General features: G+C 45.9%; 1 long non-coding RNA gene across 1 annotated transcript in view; it reads left to right on the top strand.

The window, feature by feature from the left end:
- The window catches only part of LOC123762152 (uncharacterized), an 83,378-nt gene that overhangs the window by 33,022 nt on the left and 23,056 nt on the right, over positions 1 to 27,300 (top strand). The window contains exon 2 of the long non-coding RNA XR_006773308.2: positions 14,196 to 14,219. This is a non-coding gene — a long non-coding RNA (uncharacterized lncRNA). The remainder of the gene's footprint in view (positions 1 to 14,195; positions 14,220 to 27,300) is intronic.

Here is a 27,300-nt window from a genome sequence, read left to right as displayed (position 1 = left end):
GCTCAAACATTTGCTTCTTAAAGAGGGGAAATTGATTTCCAACTTGCATTTACCATCAAGCCGACTAAGGGCGACAATATTCCGGCAACAGCAACAAAATCTCGTATACTTGAGGCAAAGTGAAATTCGAGGAACTTAAGGAACTTGATGGAACAGTTACTCCATCTTACTTCCTATTATGTAGGAAGAACCGCACGTCTATGGGTCATCCAATAAGGTGTTACGACTGCTAGGCTCAGGCTACAAGTATCTCTGGGAGTTTACACCGCCTGCTGATGTAAACTCGACTAAATGCAAACACCGTCAGTTGAACTGTTAGTATACTTTGCGTCATTATATAATGCGAACAAAATCGCTGAATTTAGAGGTATAGCTATCAACGGTGCTCTAGAAATGTGCAAGTACTTCATTATGTACCACCAGAAATCTTGTGTCAAGTTTCGGAAGGTTTAAACGTTTAGATAACTTAATCTTTAAGACTGTTGCTAGGGGCGGCCCGCAGAGCCACATAGTTCATTACAACCTGGTTGGTCAAGCACTTCACTACAAGAACTTAATTATTTGTATCTTGAAATCCCTCACTTGTGTTCCGGCAATAGGAGGTTAAAGAACCGTGAACCGCTGATGTACAGTGTTCTCTTGACTGTACCTATCTTGAGGTTATCTTGAGATGATTTCGGGGCTTTTTTTAGTGTCCCCGCGGCCCGGTCCTCGACCAGGCCTCCACCCCCCAGGAAGCAGCCCGTGACAGCTGACTAACACCCAGGTACCTATTTTACTGTGCCTATAGCACCTTTACTCCTCACTACTTCTACAGTGCAATTGAGCGGATTCTGGCAGTGATTGTCCTCTCGTATTCAGTTTTCTTCCACCAGAAGAGGAGGAAAAGTCGTCTGTGGTGGAGATTGCCGGCCTCTCAATTATGTCATATTTAGTGTATATACTTTTTTGAAAGGTTCTCACTATTCAATCTTTTTGTTATCCTTCTTATTCAGTCGTACCATTTTTTTTGGGCAGTTGTAGCTGTTACTTGATTGTACTTAATAGCAACCCAGTGTTAAGAATTTAGGAAGATGAATCCCAAGATGAAAATAGCAATCCCAAGTTTGTGTTCCCAAAGTTGGGAAGAGAACTACGTAGCTCCCCAAACTGGTGTTACCCAAGTCAATTGTGACTACGGCTGTTTTTGTTTTTGACAGCTTCGGGCAAGGACACGTGTTGTTTTACGTAAATGCGATGCTGTTGTTTTTATAAGCAAAGGGCGTGTTGATATATTTTACCCCCAAGGGCAATGGCTTATACAAGCCAGTTTGTTTATTATACAATAGCAATGCTGTTTTTGTAAGCCCGAGGAGAGGGAAATAAACCCCCCACGGGCGTGCTTATGAGGCACAAACATGGTTGGTCTTGTTCAAGCAATTACACTGTAGTTATTGTTGCTGCATGATGAGACGTGGTTGATGTATTGGCGTGCTGCATGATGAGACGTGGTTGATGTAATGGCGTGCTGCATGATGAGACGTGGTTGATGTATTGGCGTGCTGCATGATGAGACGTGGTTGATGTATTGGCGTGCTGCATGATGAGACGTGGTTGATGTATTGGCGTGCTGCATGATGAGACGTGGTTGATGTAATGGCGTGCTGCATGATGAGACGTGGTTGATGTATTGGCGTGCTGCATGATGAGACGTGGTTGATGTAATGGCGTGCTGCATGATGAGACGTGGTTGATGTATTGGCGTGCTGCATGATGAGACGTGGTTGATGTATTGGCGTGCTGCATGATGAGACGTGGTTGATGTATTGGCGTGCTGCATGATGAGACGTGGTTGATGTAATGGCGTGCTGCATGATGAGACGTGGTTGATGTAATGGCGTGCTGCATGATGAGACGTGGTTGATGTTTTGTGATATAAATGACTCTAATATCCCTCCTCTGCCCCCATGTCCGGATCCTTGTCGGCACAGACTTCGTGCCGAAGTCTGTGCCGACTTTGTCGTCGCGTGGCCCAGACTTCCCCCTTGGTCTAAAATCTCTTCAAGGGACCAACAAACTTTGGCAAAAATCAGATAAACATTTGTGCTTTCTGGTCCTACGAATCACGTAGGTGGTTCGATGTTTAGCGGAAGTGAAGCCTAGACCCGAGCCAGTGGGAGGTTCGGTTCGGCAGGAAGCAACAGGTGTTAGGTGGGCTGGCTTCACAGGTGTTCGGCCACGTCAATAGAGGCACCACTCCTGTGCCAGGTAAGTCCACTACGGGCTCACCATAGCCCGTGCTACTTCGAACCTGTTCCGAGTAGCTGAATCTATAACAACAACGTCATCACTGTCCGGAACCGTGTACGGCGCACGGAAATGAAGTTTGTTTATATATAAAGCACTTAAGCAATAAAAAGAGGTTCGTAATGATACTGTAATAATTTTTGTTTCTAATGTGAATATTGACGTACTGAGGAGAGGCTCCATCGCTGGGCCACGGAAGGAGCCATGTGTGTGTGTGTGTTGTGTGTGTGTAGGGGGGGGGGGCACAAACAGGAAGATACATACAGATCCTTATAAACAAAGAAAGTCACCCTTTCGTTCAATATTGTGTAGCTAAGAGCCACAAACAAAAACATCATCCAAGTCACATGGTTTAAATAGTGTGTAATGCTCTTGTAGAATATGTTCTAAAACGGATACACGAGTGAAAGTCGATTATCAGCAAAGGTCCAGTACAGAGTGCCATCACACGAAGGAAAAACAAACCATAGTAACTCGAAACCTGCCGATTATCACAGCTAATGGAATATGCCAATATGGTCACCCTTGAGAAAATGCAGGAATATCTTAATACAGTGAAACAGTAGTTACGGAAGTTGGAAATATTTCCATCCAGATGTGACGGGGAACAGTCTACCGAATAGGGGGGGGGGACAGCCTGTACCTCCAAAGGCACAACTACCCATCAGGAGGCCTGGTTAGAGACCGGGCCGCAATAACATTGATCCCCATAACCAACACGCGGTAAACACAATGACCTAGACACAGCATTTCAAAGCATTATATGACAAAGAGTGCTGGGAAGACGGGACACCACGAGCGTAGCTCTCATCCTGTAACTACACTTAGGGAATTACAGCAATAGAGCCGAGTCAGTGTGATGTTTATAAATGCACAACAATAAGGGTGAAAGAACGACACACTGAACAGTGACTCTTTAAGTGGGAAGAACGACAACAGTGACTCTTTAAGCGGGAAGAACGACAACGAAGTGTGTGACACTCAACCAATTGTTCCCCCCCCCATGATTTCCAGACTGCAACTAGAACTACCTCTTCAAGTATAAGGGAGATTGTGGCACTAGTCAAGTGTATTAGAGACGGATGAGGCGGCAGAATAGTTAGGGGGCGGAGGGCGGAGGTTTCAATGAGAGAATAATATATTCAAGATCTAATTAAATTCGCTTGGAGATCCGTGGATGAGGGGAGGGGGGGGGGAAGCTGGTCCCCAACACCTGTAGATCCTAATGTGAGGGGACGGACGCAGGGTCCGTCAGACGCAGAGACGCAGGATCCTAGGGTGAGGGACTGACGCAGAGACGCAGGACCCTAGGGTGAGGGACGCAGACTGGTCCTAACACACCTGCAGCTTCACATGTTAGTCACACAGGCTGGTAACAACACCTGCATAAATATATGTTGTCTAACATCATGCCACGTGACAATAAGAACAGCAGCAAGACAAATACACTCTTAATTTGATGCTTTAGGAAACAGACGAATACACATAACTGTTTAATCAAGTATGTGCGGGGGGAGCACCCCCCCCCCTCCCAATCCTTTTTGACTTGGAAATCTGTCCCCACCAGGTGGGGGGGGGGGGCGAGGGACGTTGGGTGATCCAAACAATGCAGTTCAAAGCTAATTTTCCTGACTACCATCGTTCTTAGACGATCCTCTATACAGTCTATAGTCCTCTGTTAATCCTCTATAGTCAGCCTTTCTCTAACTTCACATCCACAACAGTTGTCTAACTCCTGTATACCTCTTTACTGCTAAGTGAATAGAGGCATCAGGTGAAAGAAAACGTTGCCCAACTGTCTCTTGTGGTATGAGGGAATTGACCCCAGGATCCTTTTGGATGTAAGCCGACGACGCAGACCACTACGCTACGAGACCCTCCTCCATACCGTTGCGTTGGTTCCGAGGATCGACGTCCCCGCGGACCGGTCATTGACCAGGCCTCCTGGTTAGTATTGATCCATCATTCTGGATCAACCAGGCTGTTGAACGCAACTGATCGGAGCCAGACGTATGAATCACAGCCTGGTTGAACAGGTATCCTTTGGAGGTGTTTATAAAGTTCTCTCTTGAACACTGTGAGGAGTCGGCCAGTTATGCCTCTTATGTGTAGTGGAAGCGTGTTGAACAGTCTCGGGCCTCTGATGTTGATAGAGTTCTCTCTCAGAGTACCTGTTGCACCTCTGCTTTTCAACGGGGGTATTCTGCACATCCTGCCATGTCTTCTGGTCTCATGTGGATGTTATTTCTGTGTGCAGGTTTAGGGACCAGCCTCTCTACTATTTTCCACGTGTAAATTATATTATGTATCTCTCCCGCCTGCGCTCAAGAGAATACAGATTTAGGCTCTTTAGTCGGTCCCAATAGTTTAGATGTTTTACTGAATGGATTCTAGCAACAAAGGATCTCTGCACTCTCTCCAGGTCAGCAATTTCTCCAGCTTAGAAAGGGGCCTGTCATTGTGCAGCAGTACTCCACTCTAGAGAGCACTAGCGTCTTGAAAAGTATTATCATCTGTATAATATCTCTGTGAAAGGTTCTAGTTATCCAACCTGTCATTTTTCTTGCAGTTGTGACAGGCTACTTTATTGTGTTTTTTTAAAGGTAAGGTCTTCCGACATGAGTACACCCAGATCCTTTACATTGCCTTTTCGTTCTATGTTATGATTTGACTGAGTTTTGTACGTGGTTTCCGTTTTTATATTTTCCTTTTTTTCCGTAGCGCATGAGCTGGAACTTCGTTAAACACCATATTATTTTCTGTAGCCCATAGAAAGACCTGATTTACATCTGATTGGAGGTTTGCCGTGTCCTCTATGTTGTCTATTCTCATAAAAATACTAGTGTCATCTGCAAAGGAAGATTGTGTCCTTGTCTATGTCTATAGTACATACGTCTATAGTACAGTACTATAGATTGTGTCCTTGTCTATGTCCGATATGAGGATGAGAAAAAGTACTGGAGCAAGCACAGTACCCTGGGGGACTGAGCTCTTCACGGTTGATGGACCAGATTTGATTTTGTTGACTATTACACATTGGGTTCTGTTAGTCAGGAAATTGTAGATCCACCTGCCTATTTTTCCAGTAATTCCTTTTGAACACATTTTATGTGCAATAACACCATGATCACATTGTCGAAGGCTTTTGCGAAATCTGTGTAAATTACATCAGCGTTTTGTTTGTCTTCCATAGCATCTAATGCCATGTCATAGTGGTCCAGCAACTGCGACAGGCAAGAGCGCCCTGTTCTGAAACCATGTTGTCCGGGGTTATGGAGATGCAAAATTGTGATTCCATGTATTTTGTGATCTTACTTCTTAGCACTCTCTCAAAGATTTTTATGATGTGTGATGTTAGTGCTATCGGTCTGTAATTTTTTGCCTCTGCCTTATTTCCCCTTTATGGAGTGGTGCTATCTCTGCTGTTTTTAGTATGTCAGGGATAACGCCAGTATCTAGGCTTTGTCTCCACAGAATGTGAAGGGCCTGCGATAGTGATTTTTTTACAGTTCTTGATGAATATGGAGTTCCAAGAATTCGGGCCTGGTGCAGAGTGCAAAGGCATACTGTTTATGGCTTCTTCAAAATCCAGTGGGGATAGGGCGACGTCTGATATATGATTTGATGTTGGTATCTTATCCATGAAAAATTCATTTGGGTTATCAGTCTTTAGTGCGTTTAATGGCTCGCTGAAAACAGTCGTACTGATTCCTCAGTAACTCGCTCATTTCTTTGTTGTCATCGGTTAAAGTTCCATCTCCCTTTCGCAGGGGCCCGATACTAGATGTGGTTTTTGATCTTGATTTTGCATAGGAGAAAATATATTTCGGATTTCTCTCTATTTCACTGATGGCTTTTTGCCTCTCCTGGGTTTTGTATGATTTCTGTAGCTTTAGTTCAATCGTTTCTATTTCTCTACCTAACCTTCTTCGCCGTTCTTGAGATAGGGTGCGACTCTCAAGTTGTTCCGGAATTCGTTTTCTTCGCCTATATAGAGAACGACGTTCCCGTTCCAATCTGCATCTCTTCCCCTTTGTTTTGTTTAGGGGTATGCGGTTTGAGCATATTTCTAGTGCTACTAAGCTTATTTTTTCCAGGCACTGGTTCAGGTTTGCATTTTCTAGCTGTTCCTCCCAGCTTATTTCTGTGAAGTCTTGGTTTATTTGCTCCCAGTTTACCTGTTTATTATTTAAGTTGAATTTGCTGAAATCTCCTCCACTGGGAATCAGGACTGGTTTTGAAGGTTTATTCGTTTCTATTTAAGATGCTTTTTCCCATCTTAGTCTCCCCCCCCCCACCTCCCTCCTTCCTCTTGCCTCCGGATGTTGCTTTAGTTCTTGGACTCTGGCTTTCCCAGCCGGCGGTCACCTAGTCAACTGACACCAGAGCTATATTTGCTTGTATCATATCCACTACTGCTATCATACACGCATGCGTGCGCAAATATCCCAATGATGCAGCCGTAGCAACTGTCTAACTCTGTTCTAGGTGAACAGAGGCGTTAGGTGAGAGAAACTCTGCCGAGTTGTTTCAGCCTCGACCGGGAATCGAACACGGGCCCTTAGGACTACGACCCCAGTGCGCTGTCTATTTTGTGTGTACTCACCTATGTGTTTGCTGGGGTTGAGCTCTGCTTTTTCGACCTGCCTCTCAACTGTCAATCAATCAACTGTTACTAAGTATCCCCCCCCCCCCCGCGCGCACACACCCAGGAAGCAGCCCGTAACAGCTGGCTAACTCCCAGGTACCTATTTACTGCTAGGTAACAGGGAGGCAACAGGGTGAAAAGAAACTTGGCCCATTTTTTGTTTCCTGCGGCGTCGGGAATTGAACCTCCGGACCACAGGACTACGTATCCAGCGTGCTGTCTACTCAGCCACCAGCGCCCCTTGTGTGTGTGTGTGAGAGAGAGAGAGAGAGAGAGAGAGAGAGAGAGAGAGAGAGAGAGAGATATCCCTGGATTATGAATCTTGGACGTGTGTGCGTGAGTGTGTGCGTGCGTTATTGCGTGTCATTGTTCCTCCTGTCCCCCATCCCCCCCCCCCAGCACTGAGTGCCATCTCTCATTCATCCACTATCCCCCATCCCTTCCGCGTCCTGCTCCTCCCTCCCATCATCCTGGGACGTGAGCCGGAACAGACTCGAGGGATGAACCACTAACTCCAGGTTCATGACGCAGCTTGGCATGCCACACTACTCTCTCAGCTCCACCCATTCATTCCCCCGTGAATGTTTTCTTCATCACGAACATTCCTACCATCACTCCTCGGTAAACAGTACCCCCCCCCCCCCCCACACGCGCCGGTCAAGGTAGGCTTGACAGCTTTCCCCCCCCCCCTCCCTTTCCTTCTAATAATAGTTACAAGCTATTGGTTATCTTTGAATTTTCTTCAGGTGGACCCGATGATCAGTACTCCCGCGGCCCTGTCTCTGACTCTTAGCAGCCTGGTTCACGGTCTGGTTAACCAGGCTGTTGGAGGCCGCTTGACGCAGTCTGGTGTATGAATCACAGACCGGTGTATTAAATGTCCTCCTAAATGCCGAAAGAGGTCTGCTAGTTATGGCACTTATGTTCAGTGGGGGGCGTTGACGGGCGCTTCGTTGACGGCCGGAGAATTGTCAATGGAGGACCTTATCTAGCCTGTCATTTGACAGGTTACCTGAGACATACCTGGAGGGGGTTTCGAGAGTTCCCCGACACCAGCAGCTCCCAGGGCCACATAGCCACTACAACCCGGTTGGTCCAGTACTCCTTGCACCAGCTTGTCTAAATGCTTCTTGAAGGCTTCCGCGGTTGTTCCGGCAATATTTCTGTAGCTGGGATGGTGTTGAACTGCTGTGGTGCTCTGATGTTCAGACAGTGTTCTCTGATTGTGCCTATGACACCCCTGCTCTTCACTGGTTCTATTCTGCATTTCATTCCGTACCTTTCGCTCCCGTATGTTGTTATTCTAGTATACAAATTTGGGACCCCAGGCCTTTCAATATATTTTATGTATAGATTTTTTACCCATCATCTCCTTCCCAGGGAGTATAGTTTGAGAGTTTTGAGACGGTCCCAATAATTTGGGTGCTTTATCGTATCTCTGCGTGCCGTATGTGTTCTCTGTATTCCCTCTGTTTTGAGAAATCGCTCCTTCTCTGAAAGGGGAAGGTAGGTAATTATCATGAGAAACCACTAAGCCATTACGACAATATAGCACTTGGAAGGAATGATGAAAAGATTTTGGGATATGAGGGAGTACTGAGCAGTACTCAAGACGGGACAGCGCCAGTGATTTAAATAGTATTAGCATTGCAGTGAGGTCCCTGGATTTGAACGTTCTCATAATCCATCCTATTATTTTCCTGGCCGTCGCTATATTTGCTCGGTTATGTTCACTAAATGTCAGGTCATCAGACGTAATTCCCAGATCTTTTACATGTTACTTTCCGTCTATGAGTAGCTCTGTGTCCTATACTCTGTATTTCGTTTAAGTTCCTCGTTTCCACCATACCTAAATACCTAGAACTTATCACTGTTAAACATCATGTTATTTTCCGTTGCCCAATCAAAAACTTTATTAATATCGGGCTTGTAGTTTTACAATGACTTCTACAGAGGAAATTGTAGAAACCTATTATAGGTATAGGTTAAGTAATAATTGTAATTACGAAGCAATAAGATGCTTATCTTAACATACTGAGAAGGTTAGGTAAGGTCGGTGTTTTCTATGAAGCTTTTTAAGGTAAACTAAATTATTCACAATAAATTAGTATGTCACATATGCACGTATTTAATAGTCAATATTGACTATAAGAAAGTGCGAGAACGGGTTGCAACGTCACACCGATTTCTGTCTCAACTGCAAAGGATGACACGAAGCTGTGACTAGTATTTGTGTTTATATCCGAGATAAGAATGAGAAGATAAGAATGAGAAAGAGCAGTGGTGCAAGAACTTTGCCCTGGAGTACAGAGCTTTTCACTACACTTGATCTTATTTGATTGACTGTTACTTTCTGTATCCTGTTTGACACAAGTTAAAAATCCAACGCCCCCACTTTACCCGTTATTCCTGTTGACTTTATTTTATGACTTTATTTTATGACTTTATTTTATGACTTTATTTTCTGACCTTTCACTTCATGGTCACATTTGTCGTGTACCTGTGCAAAGTTTGTGCATACAGCATTTTGATTTAATTCTAAAGTTTCTGTGATTTGAGTCAGGACCTGGGGCTGAGTGCATGGGCATGTTGGCACTTTTTCATTCAAAGTCTTCCGTGTTCGTATTAATATACACGAACACACTGGCGCTTTAACCGAAACGCTATACGTGCTAGTGGCTTTATAAGAAAATAAATTTTCAACTTCTATGTTCTCTGTTAACCCCCCAATGTACCTTCTTGTATATAAACAAAGAAAGAAAGAAAGAAAGAAATGTCAGTGTTATTATCTAGGGTTTGTATGTCATTCATAATGAAGCTGTCTGGATCATCAGCTTTCATAGTGGTTATTGATGTGCAATTAAACATGCATTTCCAGCATACCCCAACACTGCTTTGTGCAACTGTAGAGAGAAAAAAAATGCAATTGTAGCCGTAATTGCAACAGTCTTAGCAGCTGAACAAGTCATTAGAAAGCAATATAGCGTTGTCTCCTGGGGGTCAGGCTTCTTAGGAGCGACCACCAATAGTCTGATTGTTCAGAGCGTCAACCAGGATGCCTGATGGGAGACCGGGCCGTCGAGGAGACACCGATACCCGGAATCAACTAGACTAAACTAGAGGAATGCGGTGAGAAGCGAGCAAGGTAATCGTCGACACCTTTGGTAGGTGTTCGTGTGTGTGTGTGTGTGTGTGTGTGTGTGTGTGTGTGTGTGTGTGTGTGTGTGTGTGTGTGTGTGTGTCTGTGTCTGTGTCTGTGTCTGTGTCTGTGTGTGTCTGTGTGTGTGTGTGTGTGTCTGTGTGTGTGTGTGTGCGTGCGCGCGCGTCCGTGCGTGCGTGCGTGCGTGCGTGCGTGCGTGCGTGCGTGCGTGCTGTCCCAGGGTGTCGATTGCTGGGAGATGTCGAATGGTGGGCGGGTGGGGGTTGGGGGTCTGGGTGAGGGGGGAGGGAGGATCGTCTTGTGGGTGTGGTGGGGGGAGTGGGTTAGGGATGGGGGGTGGGGGGTCCCCAGGCGGGTGGGAGTGGGGATGGGTGGGCTAGGGTGGGGGGGGGGGGGCGGGGGGGGTCGATTAACCGGTTACCTGTTGTTGTTTTGTGAACGCCGTTGTTTTAAATACCCGTTGGTTGGTAGTGGCGGTGGTTTAAATGCCCCCCGTTGCTGGCTGCCGGTTTAAATGTCCACTGGCGCTTTTAAATTACCGTTACCCGCGTGGTTATTTATTTTTTTTTGGGGGGGGGGGTTGATGCTTGCTTTCGTTTTAATCTACCGTTGTCCGTGCTGAGGTATGCGGAGCGTGAGGGAATATATACAGTGTTTATCGTTTGTCCACTACAGGCTCACCATAGCCCGTGCTACTTGCAACTTGTTCCGAGTAGCTGAATCTATAACAACAACACAGTTTGTCCCCGTCACCGTTACTTCGGTTTGGAAGTTCCCAGGAGGGGGGGGGGAGTGTGTGTGTGTGTGTGTGTGTGTGTGTGTGTGTGTGTGTACTCGCGTATTTGTGCTTGCGGGGGTTGAGCTCTGGCTCTTTGATCCCACCTTTTCAACTTGTCAATCAACTGGTGTACAGATTCCTGAGCCTATTGGGCTCTTATCAACTCTACATTTGAAACTGTGTATGGAGTCAGCCTCCACCACAACACTACCTAATGCATTCCATTTGTCAACTATTCTAGATTAATGTGTGTATTCACCTAGTTGTATTCATCTAGTTGTGCTTGCGGGAGTTGAGCTGTGGCTCTTTCTGCCCGCCTCTCAACTGTCAATCAACTTTTTATGCCAAGACAATTCATGTTGTTTACTGGACCAGTAGTCCCCTGGGGCAGACTTTAGAACCATTTGGGGACAGCATGGTGAGGATGGGTGGATGGAGACTTGAGAGTTGTTTAAGATTCACTGCTTGGAACAAAAAGTTCCAAGTAGCACGGGCTATGGTGAGCCCGAAGACTTCTTTTTTTTCAATATTCCCTATACCAGGCGGTGATTCGGACCATCTTCCTTATGACAGTAACTTTTTGACTAAACGTACAAATATGTACTGTTACCACCAGGACGTTAAGCCCTGAAATCATCTCAAGATAACCTAAAGCCAGAAAATTGAGGTTTGTTCTGTTATTAATGCCGTAGATACACAAACACCCAACATATTTGTATGGAAACGTATAGTACATATATGTACTACATTAGGGCTAAGAATGCTTGGACAGGTTAGATTCTATATTGACCCCCCCCCCCTTTTTAAAGGTATTTAGGCTAATTTAGTAATGCAAAATATTTTTTTTGGGGGGGTGGGGGCGGATCCAAGAGTACGTTTAACCACTGAATTGTTACGAGTACTATAATTATGAGGGGCACAAGATACAATGATGGTAGTATCTTTATTGTAACTACCCCCCATGAGAAGTTTTGAACTACCCCCCATGAGAAGTTTGTAACTACCCCCCATGAGAAGTTTGGAACTACCCCCCATGAGAAGTTTTGAACTACCCCCCATGAGAAGTTTGGAACTACCCCCCATGAGAAGTTTGGAACTACCCCCCATGAGAAGTTTTGAACTACCCCCCATGAGAAGTTTTGAACTACCCCCCATGAGAAGTTTGGAACTACCCCCCATGAGAAGTTTGGAACTACCCCCCATGAGAAGTTTGGAACTACCCCCCATGAGAAGTTTGGAACTACCCCCCATGAGAAGTTTGGAACTACCCCCCATGAGAAGTTTGGAACTACCCCCCATGAGAAGTTTGGAACTACCCCCCATGAGAAGTTTGGAACTACCCCCCATGAGAAGTTTGGAACTACCCCCCATGAGAAGTTTGGAACTACCCCCCATGAGAAGTTTTGAACTACCCCCCATGAGAAGTTTTGAACTACCCCCCATGAGAAGTTTTGAACTACCCCCCATGAGAAGTTTGGAACTACCCCCCCATGAGAAGTTTGGAACTACCCCCCATGAGAAGTTTTGAACTACCCCCCATGAGAAGTTTTGAACTACCCCCCATGAGAAGTTTGGAACTACCCCCCCATGAGAAGTTTGGAACTACCCCCCATGAGAAGTTTGGAACTACCCCCCATGAGAAGTTTGGAACTACCCCCCATGAGAAGTTTGGAACTACCCCCCATGAGAAGTTTGGAACTACCCCCCATGAGAAGTTTGGAACTACCCCCCATGAGAAGTTTGGAACTACCCCCCATGAGAAGTTTGGAACTACCCCCCATGAGAAGTTTTGAACTACCCCCCATGAGAAGTTTTGAACTACCCCCCATGAGAAGTTTTGAACTACCCCCCATGAGAAGTTTTGAACTACCCCCCATGAGAAGTTTGGAACTACCCCCCATGAGAAGTTTGGAACTACCCCCCATGAGAAGTTTGGAACTACCCCCCATGAGAAGTTTTGAACTACCCCCCATGAGAAGTTTTGAACTACCCCCCATGAGAAGTTTTGAACTACCCCCCATGAGAAGTTTTGAACTACCCCCCATGAGAAGTTTTGAACTACCCCCCATGAGAAGTTTGGAACTACCCCCCATGAGAAGTTTGGAACTACCCCCCATGAGAAGTTTTGAACTACCCCCCATGAGAAGTTTTGAACTACCCCCCATGAGAAGTTTTGAACTACCCCCCATGAGAAGTTTGGAACTACCCCCCATGAGAAGTTTGGAACTACCCCCCATGAGAAGTTTGGAACTACCCCCCATGAGAAGTTTGGAACTACCCCCCCATGAGAAGTTTGGAACTACCCCCCATGAGAAGTTTGGAACTACCCCCCATGAGAAGTTTGGAACTACCCCCCATGAGAAGTTTGGAACTACCCCCCATGAGAAGTTTTGAACTACCCCCCATGAGAAGTTTTGAACTACCCCCCATGAGAAGTTTGTAACTACCCCCCATGAGAAGTTTGTAACTACCCCCCATGAGAAGTTTGCAACTACCCCCCATGAGAAGTTTGTAACTACCCCCCATGAGAAGTTTTGAACTACCCCCCATGAGAAGTTTTGAACTACCCCCCATGAGAAGTTTTGAACTACCCCCCATGAGAAGTTTTGAACTACCCCCCATGAGAAGTTTTGAACTACCCCCCATGAGAAGTTTTGAACTACCCCCCATGAGAAGTTTTGAACTACCCCCCATGAGAAGTTTTGAACTACCCCCATGAGAAGTTTTGAACTACCCCCCATGAGAAGTTTTGAACTACCCCCCATGAGAAGTTTTGAAAAGGTTTAATATATGCAATTTTGTAAGTTGTTAAAGTGGTTCTTTGGTTTATATCGTGTTCGAGTTGTACCTTGTAATTGCCAGAATTTACCTGAAGGCCACTCTCTCTAGCGGCCTCGAAGGGGACAGGATGCCCGCGGCTTGTTTTTTTTTTAAGAGAGTTATTGGGTATTATCTTTCGGGGTGTTTCATAGTGCTGATAACTAATGTTCATTTGTTAAGGTTTTGTTCCCATAATGTGATGATGTATTTACATGATGTCATAGTATATGCATAGATAGATGGCAAGATGGATAGATGACACAGATAGATAGATGGCAAGGTAAGGTAGATGGCATATCCCAATACAAGGTTTGGACAGTGAGGTAGACAGTTACCTGATAGACCTAGACCATCGTTACTACTACCACCACCATCAATACCACTACACTAACCACCCCATTCGTGTTCAGATATACTAGCCTTGGTAACTATTCTACTGTATTAATACCAATATTTGCAGTATCATAACTGATTTTCATACTGTTTTTTTTCCTTATTTCCAGATCTGGCACCAAGCTGTCCCCAAGGTAGGCTTTCGACGTTTATATATATATATATATATATATATATATATATATATATATATATATATATATATATATATATATATATATAGGAAGAGGATATTGTAGGGAACCGGAAAACAGGTGCAAAGATATGGGAAGGGGGGATGAAAGTTTAGGGGGGGCCACCTCCCTCCCCCCCCCATCATTCGTGTCAGTGATGTCAGAGTCATCGTCGGGTGGGGGGGGAGGGGGGGGAGGGGAGGGTGTTGTCTGGGTGGGACGGCTGACTTCCTGTTACGTGGGTGGTGGGGGGGGGGGGGTGTAAGGTCCGGCCAGCCTGGGAAGGGACTGGCACTAACCCCCCCCCCCCCCTAGTGTCGGGGGGGGGAGGGAGGGGGGGATGCCACCATCCAGAAGCGGAGAAGCTCCGCCCTCTCTCCTGGAGGAATGTGGATACACACACACACACACACACACACACACACACACACACACACACACACACACACACACACACACACACACACACACACACACACACACACACACGCGCGCGCGCGCGCCAGGGTGGTGGCTGAGTGGACAGCGCTCTAGACTCGTGGACCTAGGGACCGGGATTCGATCCGCCGGGAAAAAACGAATGGGGGGAGTTTTCCTTCACTCCTGATGGCCCCCCCCCCCTGTTACCTAGCAGTAAATAGGTAATCTGGGAGTTAGACAGCTGCTACGGGCTGCTTCCTGGGTGGGTGGGTGTGTTTATTGAGGATAGTGTAAAAAAGTAGTGTGTGTAAGAAGGTATTTAGTATCAGTTCATTTACAGTTGAGAGGCGGGCCGAAAGAGCAGAGCTCAACCCCCGCAAGCACAACTAGTTGTATTCACCTAGTTGTATTCACCTAGTTGTATTCACCTAGTTGTATTCAACTAGGTGAATACAACTAGGTGAATACATACTAGATCAATATTATATCGTGTGTAACTACAAGACATTCTGAAGGGGTAAGAAAAAACTCCCCAAACTCAACCAAGTCTAATCCAGCTACAAACATAATTCTGTAAAAAAAGAATCGTAGTGGTATTTTCTGATTATTTAAGCCTCCAGAGTGTAGGAAATGGCTCCTCCTTATTCCTCAAACCTTAGTCTTGACCTTTGGCTCAGGCAGCTTAAGGAAGACGTCTAATGAAACAATGTCTCACAGCTCTAGATAACGAGTCGCCAACCTTGAAGACATCTTCCCCAAGCTGTCTAAAGCAAAAGGTCAAAGCAAATCTCTAAGGAATAAGTAGCAATTTTCTCCACTCTGCCTGTATAAACAATGAGAAGATAGCACCACTACCCTTTGCAGATGAGTCAAGAAAATGAGCGTGAGAATTCCTTCTGTAGAAGACGCTGCAAATTACAAGGCGATATCAAGAAAGTCTTAGACTGGACAACGAAAATAACATGTTCAAGAGCTATAAGTTCCAGGCGCTTAAGTATGGTTACCTTACCTTGAGGTTACCTTGAGGTGCTTCCGGGGCTTAGCGTCCCCGCGGCCCGGTCGTCGACCAGGCCTCCTGGTTGCCGGACTGATCAACCAGGCTGTTGGATGGTGGAAATTAAAAAAAAAACTTGATGTAATTCAGGGTACAAGACACAATCAAATATACTCTTAGAAGGGAAATCAACATGTAACAAAGACTGGCTATTATGATCTTTGACGACTTGACATTTAGCGAACATAACCGAGCGAATAAAGCTATGAAATACAACAAATAAAGCTAATAAGTAACAGTTGAATGACATTTGAGAGGCGGGGCCGAAAGAGCCAGAGCTCAACCCCCGCAAACACAACTAGGTGAACACACAGACACACACAGACACGCACAGACACACACAGACACGCACAGACACGCACAGACACGCACAGACACGCACAGACACGCACAGACACGCACAGACACGCACAGACACGCACAGACACGCACAGACGCGCGCGCGCACACACACACACACACACACACACACACACACACACACACACACACACACACACACACACACACACACACACACTCCACCTCACCAACCGTCATTCCTTTCTAGAAAGTTTCCGCCAGAGACTTGCCCAATATATATATATATATATATATATATATATATATATATATATATATATATATAATATATATATATATTATATATATATATATAATATATATGAATCATTCATTCGCATATAGTCCTGGGGACCATTCAGGCTTGTTCGCATATAATATATATATATATATATATATATATATATATATATATATATATATATATATATATATAATATATGTCGTACCTAGTAGCCAGAACGCACTTGTCAGCCTACTATGCAAGGCCCGATTTGCCAAATAAGCCAAGTTTTCATAAATTAATTGTTTTTCGACTACCTAACCTACCTAACCTAACTTTTTCGGCTACCTAACCTAACCTATAAAGATAGGTTAGGTTAGGTAGGGTTGGTTAGGTTCGGTCATATATCTACGTTAACTTTAACTCCAAAAAAAAAATTGACCTCATACATAATGAAATCGGTAGCTTTATCATTTCAGAAGAAAAAAATTAGAGAAAATATATTTCAGGAAAACTTGGCTTATTAGGCAAATCGGGCCTTGCATAGTAGGCTGAGAAGTGCGTTCTGGCTACTAGGTACGACATATATATATATATATATATATATATATATATATATATATATATATATATATATATGTTAATGACTTGAGATGAATACTGTCTAGTTGGACGCGAGTGTGGCATTGGTGTGTGTGTGTGGGGGGGGGGGGAGGAGGTGGGGGTATGTGATGAATTGGGTGCGTGGGTGGAGGGGGGGGGAGGGGTTGTGGGGTGGGGGCAATAATAATAATAGGGGTAACATGGGATTGGGGTGGTGGGGGGGGGGGTTATTAGGGGAAGGGGGGGGTGTACGAGAGGGGGAGGGGAATGGTGGGGGTGTGGGGGGTGGAGAGAGAGAGAGAGAGAGAGGAGCGAGGAGGTGGGTAGCGACACCTGGCACTCGGTGCGGTGCACTGACCGGCCTTGTATGCCATGTGAGGCAAGGACCCGCAAGGTTGGTACGCCTGGCCGCACTTCCCCTCCTCTCCCCTCCCCTCCTCCCTCCCTCCCTCCAGCAGGTGCAGCGGTCGGGTTGGCACTCCTGCCAGATGTCTATCGTTCGGGTCCACATTTCTGATGGCGACGGCTTGGGCACACACACACACACACACACACACACACACACACACACACACACACACACACACACACACACACACACACACATGGAAGCGACGAGAAGGTTCTCGATGTTATAAATTACCAGTGTGTGTGTGTGTGTGTGTGTGTGTGTGTTTACAGGGTCTGTTCGGCATAATTTGAACCCCCCCCCCCCTCTCTCTCGAGGTGTTCGATCCTGGTGGATTGATGGTGGGGATTAAAATACTTCTCCTTCTTGAATAGGTGAGTTTGTGCTTAAAAATATCTTAGTATTAGGAACGATTTAAAGAGACTCGGGAACAAAGTCATTGGCCGGTGGGTGGCGGAGCGAACGATGCTACACAAGTTGCGTATTTACATACCAGTCTTCACATTCTAGGCTGCCGATGGGAATATCTCCTGGGTGCCTACAGATGAGCGCTGAATGAAAATTAGGGAGAAATCATGTCTGGCAGGACTTCCTTGTTGGGTCCGCCGCCGCGTAGTAGAAACTGGGATAACTGTTGTGAGAGAAAACGGACATGTGCTCTGGATATTAAAGGCGGAACTCAAGTGTTTGGTTGAAGTCGCGTTATTAATTTGAAACTTTTTTCTTTTGTTTTTGCCATTCTCGGGGCCAGGACGCCTGTTAGGCTTAACGAGGTATTTAAGGCCAAGGGCCATGTTTAACGCGCGGTCACCCGTCCGGTTATTGGCCAGACCCATCGGTTATTAACCCGACTGATCGAGTGAGGAGCTCATCGTCTTTGTGTACTCACCTAGTTGTGTTTGCGGGTGTTGAACTCTGGCTCTTTGGTCCCGCCTCTCAACTGTCAATCAACTGGTGTACAGGTTCCTGAGCCTACTGGGCTCATATCAACATTTATAACTGTGTATGGAGTCAGCCTCCACCACATCACTGCCTAGTACATTCCACCTGTTAACTACTCTGACACTAAAAACATTTGAGTACTCAGTTTCCACCTGTGTCCTCTTATTTGCGTACTACCCGTGTAAAACAGTTTTATCTTTATGTACCTTGTCAATTCCTCCGAGAATTTTGTAGGTAGTGATCAGGTCTCCCTGAGCTCTCGTGTCTTCCAGCGACGTGAGGTGCATTTCAGGGCATCAAGACGTAAGGAACGGTATTGTGCAGCAGAGCCTCTGAAGATCCTCGAGTGTTTCGTGTATAATTGACAACGTCGATTTTAATTGTGCGTTTCATAACCGTCAATTTTAGGCCATTCGATCATGGACCCCAACGGAAGGTGGTACTCTTCCATTGTTGACCAGACCACACCCTAGAGAATGAAGGGACGACAACGTTTCGGTCCGTCCTGGACCATTCTCAAGTCGATAGACCGAAACGTCGTCGTCCCTTCATTTTCTAAGGTGTGGATTGGTCAACATACTTCAGCCACGTTATTGTGACTCATCGCCTGCGTACTCTTCCATTCTTTGTCTAACAACCGTGGACATCAGGAGAAAACTGGATAGTTTTCTTCAAGGAGTGCCGGACCAACCGGGCTGTGGTAAGTTTGTAGGCCTGCGGGCCGCTCCAAGCAACAGCCTGTTGGACCAAACTCTCACAAGTCAAACCTGGCCTCGGACCGGGCTTGACTTTAAAGATTCTCGGAATGTTCCCAGCGTATTCTTTATGGATCCCTGTAGTGAATGTTACCTGCTGGATACCTGGGTGATGGGGTTCTGGGAGTTGTTCTACTCCCCAAGCCCGGCCCGAGGCCAGGCCTGACTTGTGAGAATTTGCTCCACCAGGCTGTTGCTTGGAGTGGCCCGTGTGTATCCTTGTCTGTCCGATATGAGGATGAAAAAAAGGTACCTTGAGCAAGCACATTACTTTACCTTAAGGGTTACCTTAAGGTGCTTCCGGGGCTTAGCGTCCCCGCGGCCCGGTCGTCGACCAGGCCTCTTGGTTGCTGGACTGGTCAACCAGGCTGTTGGACGCGGCTGCTCGCAGCCTGACGCTCAGTACCGTGAGGGACTGAGCTTTTCACGGTTGTTGTTGTTGTTATAGATTCAGCTACTCGGAACAAGTTCCAAGTAGCACGGGCTATGGTGAGCCCGTAACTTACTTGGCACAGGAGCGGGGCAAGTAGCACGGGCTATGGTGAGCCCGTAACTTACTTGGCACAGGAGCAGGGCAAGTAGCACGGGCTATGGTGAGCCCGTAACTTACCTGGCACAGGAGCGGGGCAAGTAGCACAGGCTATGGTGAGCCCGTAACTTACCTGGCACAGGAGCGGGGCAAGTAGCACGGGCTATGGTGAGCCCGTAACTTACCTGGCACAGGAGCGGGGCAAGTAGCACGGGCTATGGTGAGCCCGTAACTTACCTGGCACAGGAGCGGGGCAAGTAGCACGGGCTATGGTGAGCCCGTAACTTACCTGGCACAGGAGCGGTGCCTAGTTTTCACGGTGGATGATCCTGATTTTTACCTTGCTGACTATTATGCACTGGGTTCTGTTTGTTGGGAAATGGAAGATCTATCTTCCTATTTTGCCGGTAATTCCTTGTGTGCTTATTTTGAGTGCAATGAAACTATAATCCCATTTGTCGAAAGCTTTCACGGGATCTCTGGATATGTCACGAGCGTTTTGCTCGTGTTCCCAGGCAGGTGAGGTCATGCCATAGTGGTCCAGCAAGTAGGCAAGGGAGGAGCGCCCTGTTCTGACCCTCAGTACCTTACCTGCTGGATACCTGCTTGATGGGGTTCTGGGAGTTCTTCTACTCCCCAAGCCCGGCCCGAGGCTAGGCTCGACTTGTGAGAACCTTGAGGGACTGAGCAAAATAATGCAACACCTACAGAGGTGTTGTCTACGGCGACACTTAAGACAGTCTTGGAGTGTGACCAAAGATGGTGTCGTAGTCTATTCCCGCCAAACACACACCGAAATTACGACGTTGGTACAACGTTCGGACTAGTTTAAACACCTAACCAGTTATAACAACCAATATAGCAAGTTGTAACAACGTTCTAATACGTCATAAACACGTTAAGTCAAGATGTAACAACATTATTACAAGTTGTAACATGTGGAAAATAGAGACAGTTTTGGTTTGCTGTTTCCAGGGTTGGACGAGTTACCCCAAGTCGAGCCTGGCCTCAGGCCGGGCTCGGGGAGTCGAAGAACTCCTAGAAGTGCCTCCATGTATGCTCCAGGTGTTGCTCACTGTGTTAGGTTGGCAGCCTGTACTAGACTGGCTAAATGACGTGATTCTTTTGTTTTTCTTTGGGATATTGTGCAATGCTTTGTTTCAGCGTTGTTTTTGTTGACTATCGAGAGACGGTCGTTGCCAATGGTAAATTATGGGGAGGAGTTCGAGGCGCGTGACCCTGGGCGGAGTTCATGGGGCCTGACACGCTGTCGACGGCCAGTCTGTTCTCGACACTTGCCGCTCTGTAAACAAAATAATACATGTGTTTTGCCTGACCAGAAACGTACAAACCCAAGCCAAGTCGCCCAACTTATTGACGTATACGAAACGTCATTATTACTATGACTTTTAATTTTTTATTAATAATTTTTAATAATAATTTAATTGGGTTGGGGGTTTAATTTTTAATAATAAGACCCATTTTTTTTTTACTGACTTGTCGATTCGGTAAAAAAGTGTTGGGGGATTAAGCGAGAGGACAGGTTATTGCAAGTTGACGTGCAACTTGTTAGAATTGTTCAAGGGTATGTGGGGGGTGTTTTGATTTGGTTGACTAAGGCAGTGTTGCAGTACAGAACTGGACGCGAATTAATAGTGTCTCGAGTCTCGTAGCCGCGTTGGTTCGTATGTTTTTTTTCATTGGGTCAGGTTATATTTTTGACGGGAGTGGCAACTCGTTGTATGCTCTGAGACACGGTCAAGTTGCGTGTGGCAAATTAAATTATGGCTTGCAATGATAATAAAGTCAATATTTGACTTAACATGTTGTGAACGTGTCGGCCTTTTTTTTTTTTTTATAAGAGGCAGATGGTCCTCGACCCCTGTTGCTGGGCTTTTGCAACTCATTCAAAGATGGTGTTTAAGTGGTTCTCGTGTCGGGGCTGACTGCCTGGAGGCCCATTACCCCGTCTCGTAAATTTGTTTTCAGCGAAACATTAAACAGGATTGAATGCGCTGTTCATTTCAGCAAACACGGTCCTTATCTGGGTTGTTGCAAGACTTCACGGCTTCGTAGCTACACCCTTGTGGGAGCTCTGTGGGCCAGTGTCCCATCCGGCTGGTGTGGCTAGGCCTCCTGGGTGCATGGAATGATCAATCAGGCTGTTGGTGCACGCAGCTTGACGCGGCCACCGCAGCCAAGCTCATCAGGTACCCCCTCTTTTGCACGTATCGAAGTTTCCTCTTAAGCACATTCAAATATATGTTAATATATACTAGATTTATATTATACCTAAAAAATTGTGCCATAATTGGTCCGGCAACTCTTTGTTTGAAAGGTTCTTGTTATCCAGCCTGTAATTTGTGTTATTATTATTTTTCAATCTGAGAGTTAGTTTATTGTGTTCTTAAAAAAGTAAGATCTACTCCCACCCATTTTCTTTCTATAGTGGGGCTTTGTTTGTTGTGTGGTGCCACCTTTGGCACCATGCCCACCTTTGTTTTGTTCGTCATTAACACAGTGTAACACCTGCAACGTGTCACTGTCACTGTTACAGGTGTCACTGTCACTGTTACAGGTGTCACTGTCACTGTTACAGGTGTCACTGTTACAGGTGTCACTGTCACTTACAGGTGTCACTGTCACTGTTACAGGTGTCACTGTCACAGGTGTCACTGTCACTGTTACAGGTGTCACTGTCACAGGTGTCACTGTCACAGGTGTCACTGTCACTGTTACAGGTGTCACTGTCACTTACAGGTGTCACTGTCACTGTTACAGGTGTCACTGTCACTGTTACAGGTGTCACTCACAGGTGTCACTGTCACTTACAGGTGTCACTTGTCACTTACAGGTGTCACTGTCACTGTTACAGGTGTCACTGTCACTGTTACAGGTGTCACTGTCACTGTTACAGGTGTCACTGTCACTGTTACAGGTGTCACTGTTACACCTGCAACTTGTCACTGTCACTTACAGGTGTCACTGTCACTAACACGTGTCACTGTTACAGGTGTCACTGTCACTTAGAGGTGTGCTAAATCATTATATTTTCCCAATACAAACAAGATTGGGTCAATTAACATGTTAACTTTGTTCTTACCAATTTGTTCTCGGTAGTTCGTCCTTGCCAATTTGTTCATGCCAATTTAGAAATCTTAGTTATCGACAGAACACTCGTGTTAGGATGAACATTTCTCATCTTGATGTTCTACATACAACGAAGGCAGGCGTGTAGATAGGTAGATGTGTATATAGGTAGATGTTTAGATAGATGTGTAGATAGGTAGATTTGTTTTTCTTTTGCCTGTTTAAGTATGGTCTGAGTTAAACTCAATGGTGTTAGGAATTTTTTTTTTTATCAATGCAAGCATTTTATGCATTTGGGTATAGACACAGGATATATATTATTTTATAATTATATAAATGCGTAGATGCATTTTATATACATATCATAGTTTATAATTAAACTAAATCTCAATAATAAAACAAATATTTGCATTGCAAACTCTGGTTTATGAGTTAGTGAGCTGCAGCTTGTATTAATGAGAAACATTCTCATTCTCATATTACTCTCTGTCTCTGTCTGTCTGTCTCTGTCTCTGTCTGTCTCTGTCTGTCTCTGTCTCTGTCTGTCTGTCTCTGTCTGTCTCTCTGTGTCTCTGTCTGTCTGTCTGTGTCTCTGTCTGTCTCTCTCTCTCTCTGTCTCTCTCTGTCTGTCTCTGTCTGTCTCTCTCTCTCTGTCTCTGTCTGTCTGTCTGTCTGTCTGTCTGTCTCTCTGTCTCTCTGTCTCTCTGTCTCTCTGTCTCTCTGTCTCTGTCTCTCTGTCTCTCTGTCTCTCTCTGTCTCTCTCTGTCTCTCTCTGTCTCTCTCTCTCTCTAGCTCTCTCTCTCTCTCTCTCTCTCTCTGTCTCTCTCTCTGTCTCTCTCTCTGTCTGTCTCTCTCTCTGTCTGTCTGTCTCTCTGTCTCTGTCTGTCTGTCTGTGTCTGTCTGTCTGTGTCTGTCTGTCTCTCTCTCTGTCTGTCTCTTTCTCTCTCTCTCTCTTTCTCTCTGTCTGTTTCTCTCTCTCTGTCTGTCTCTCTCTCTCTCTCAAAATACTTTAAAATGTATTGTTGTTTCTCATTCGTGTTTGGCCTTGCAAGAGCCTGACTGATATTTTCAGACCTCTTACATACACTTGACAGCACTCCACCCAAGTATAGATTTGTTCAGTTTTTTTGTTTACTTGCAAGCAGGTGTGCAATTGTAGCACTTGCAACGTCTAGAGATGTCGCTTTTCCACTTGTTCCACGTGTTCCACGTGTTCCACTTGTTCCACGTGTTCCACTTGTTCCACGTGTTCTGATACTTGCCAGGGTCGGTGTGGGTGTTGCCAAGGGGGCGGCAACCCCCAACCCCCCCCTTATATTTCTCAGCATAGACTTCCTTGTCGTTCTTGGGATAGGGGGGATGGGTCGTTGAAGTTGTTCCTCGTTTGATGTTCTTCGTTTCTAGAGGGAACATTATTCTCGTTCAAGTTTGCATGTTTGTGGTACTGCGTACCTGGAGTACATTTTAAGAGCTGTATTGGTACGTGGCTAGTGCTTACTTCCTAGGCGGGGAGGTTACATCAGAGGACGTCCTCTCAGCGACTATTAAGAAATATTGCAGAAACAACCGTGGGACATTTTTAAGAGAAAACTCGACTTTTCTAAAAGAAGTTCCGGACCAACCGGGCTGTGGTGGGTATGTGGGCCTGCGGGTCGCTCCAAGCAACAGCCTGGTGGACCAAGCTCTAACAAGTCAAGCCTGGCCTCTGGCCGGGCTTGGGGAGTTTGGGGAGTAGAAGATCTCCCAGAACCCCATCAATCAGGCATCAACCAGAAATGCACAATAGAGCCAGAGAACACTGTATAAACATCAGAGGTTCATGGATACTCTATATTAGTCTCTATATTAGTTGCCAGTCTCCGTGGCGCAGTGGTAAGACACTCGCCTGGCGTTCCGCGAGCGCTTTGTCATGGGTTCGTATCCTGGCCGGGGTGAATTTACTGGGCACAAATCCTTAACTGTAGCCTCTGTTTAACTCAACAGTAAAATGTGTACTTGGTTGTAACAACGATTCTTCGCGGCGGGGATCGTATTCCAGGGACCTGCCCGAAACGCTACGCGTACTAGTGGCTGTACAAGAATGTAACAACTCTTGTATATATATATATATATATATATATATATATCTCATATTCTCCCAGCAAGCATAAGAAATGTTGTCAGAACAAAATTGGGTTTCTTCAAAGATAAGGCACTTTCCTGTAAATAGTGCCGACCCAACCAAATTATGTGTGCCTGCGAGTCGCTCCAAGCAACAGTCAGTTGAATCAAGCAATCACAAGTCAGGCCTGGGCCTCCAGTCTAGTCTTAGAGTATAAGAATTTCCAGAACACACTTCAGGTAAGCTCCAGGTGAGGTGAAAGGTAAGGTGCCCAACCAATTCTGTATCCCATCTGAGAATCGAATCTAGGATCCCCGATTGTGAATCGAGAATGAAAAAGACTTAATCACGAGACCCCAAGTTCATTGCCCTCTTGCTTATAATATCAGTCTGTCGAGTTAGACTAGTAACGGGCTATTCATGCCTGTGCCACCTCTTGGGTGACTTAATCTTTATCAATCATAATTAGATAACCGCAGTTCGTATTATATATCAGATCAGCTTAACCAAAACAAGCGAGGAAAGGGGTGACATGCTTGACGTATACAAATAGATTGAAGGTTATAATAGAGGGAGATAAATTTTAACATAATTTAACACACACGAAACATAAGATTCAAATTGAATAAGATTAGACTCGGGGAGGAAAAAATATATTTTGTAAAATTGGTTAATTGAGTTATTTTTTTAACAGCAAGCCATGGCCCCCGGGCCGAGCTTGGGGATCAGAACTGTCAGAATCCTATCCAGCTACAGGTACAAAATTATGGAGATATTTTGTGCACCAAATACTCATCCTGTGAGCGGTAGCAGAGATAAATGGCATTTCTCTCTCGCTCTTAAACTAAAGAGCAAGTTACCCCCAAGAATATCCCGTTCTCTCCGTTTTCTATGAAATAGTATGGCGTGTGGGATACATAGAAAATGTAGAAACCTGCAATGAGTAACTAACTTAGTTTTGCCCTTGACACGATGCCTGCGTATTCCATAGCACGTTGCGTTGAGATTACACTGTTTAATTTGTATCATTACATTCATAATATCTTAAAAATAAAACAGATTTAACGCTGCTAGAAGCACCACCGTCAAAATTGTTGTTCAAGTTCTTGAACGATTGTTCAAGCGTTGAAGAGAAAACCCAAGCTAAGAAAACGGAACTAAGGTGCTCCCCAAAGAGCTCTTCTTATCAAGCTTGTCTTGACTGGTAACTGTTTGCCTTGTGAGCAACGTCCACTTCACTAGTGTTGCCCCGAGGATAAGGGCGGGAAGAAACTCAAGAGGAACAGAAACAATGGCTTGTAGGACAAACAGCCCTCGCTCGTCGGCCGCCAAGCTACGAGGCCAAACACATGACGCGGGAACAAATCCACAAGGGCCGTGACGAGGATTCGAACCTGCGTCCGGGAGCATCCCAGACATTGCCTTAATCGACTGAGCAGGTTCGAATCCTCGTCACGGCCCTTGTGGATTTGTTCATTTGATGCATCACGTTAGTGTGATCTCTGTGTGTAACATGACGAGGGGGTTGGCTCTTGAATACACTGTGCTTTAAAATATGTTGTTGTTGTTAAAGATTTAGCTACTCGGGACGAAGTGTCCATGTAGCACGGGCTATGGCGAGCCCGTAACTCTTTAAAATAATAAATCACCTGCTTTGTAGTACTGATGGAGGACTTGAGTGTCTGAGTTGAGTGGTGGTGGTGGTGGGGAGATTGTTCTCTCGCCCAGGCGAGCGGATAGGGCTATGGAGTTGTAGTCATCATAAGAGCCAGAAGGTTCGATCGCCGGGCGAGGCAGAGGCAAGTGAGCAGTTTCTTTTACCTGATGCCTCTGCTCGCCTGGCAGTAAATAAGTGTGCCAGGGAATTAGATTAGCTGCTATGGGCTGTATCTTGAGCATGTGTGAATGTGTAGAGAGAGAGAGAGAGAGAGAGAGAGGTAGAAACTGTGTGTACAACAACCGACGGCTAGAAAGGCGGGGGCCAAGAGCTAACAGCTCGATCTGGCAAGCAGAGAGAGTAAATACAAACAATACACACACACGCATGCACAACTCCACCAGCAACAGGAGGCTCTTTCATCGTGGCAAGATCGTATGCCAAGCCCTCGATTTATCATACATTATTCACCCCTTTCCTAAAACAGCTGCACCTCTCGACTATCCGCCACACGCCTCGATACGCTAATAACTTACCCAACAAAGACGACAGTGCCAGTTCAGCGGGCACTCCCTCTCCCCCCCCCCCTTACCAAAACAAGCTAACGTAGGCACTGCAAGGATGCGTCCATCCTGTTGAGCCGGGGGATAGGGGGGGGGAAGGCACTGCGGTTCCCTTGGCATTTAACACTCCCTTTGTCGTGGCAGTAAGAAGTGTGCCATGCTCTCTGGCCAATCCCCACGGGTCAACACCAGCTAATTCTCTTTCTCCCCTCCCCCCTCCCTCACCCCCACTCCCCCCCCCTCACCCCCCCCTCACCCCCACTCCCCCCCCCCCCCCTCACCCCACTCCCCCCCCCTTCACAGTCCCGTGGGAGGCCAGGCATATCACAGTTGGGCTTTTTCTGCTTTGCAGGT

Source organism: Procambarus clarkii, chromosome 5, assembly GCF_040958095.1.
Source record: "Procambarus clarkii isolate CNS0578487 chromosome 5, FALCON_Pclarkii_2.0, whole genome shotgun sequence".
Taxonomy (NCBI): Eukaryota; Metazoa; Arthropoda; class Malacostraca; order Decapoda; family Cambaridae; genus Procambarus; species Procambarus clarkii.
This window is presented reverse-complemented; position numbering and strand designations above follow the sequence as displayed.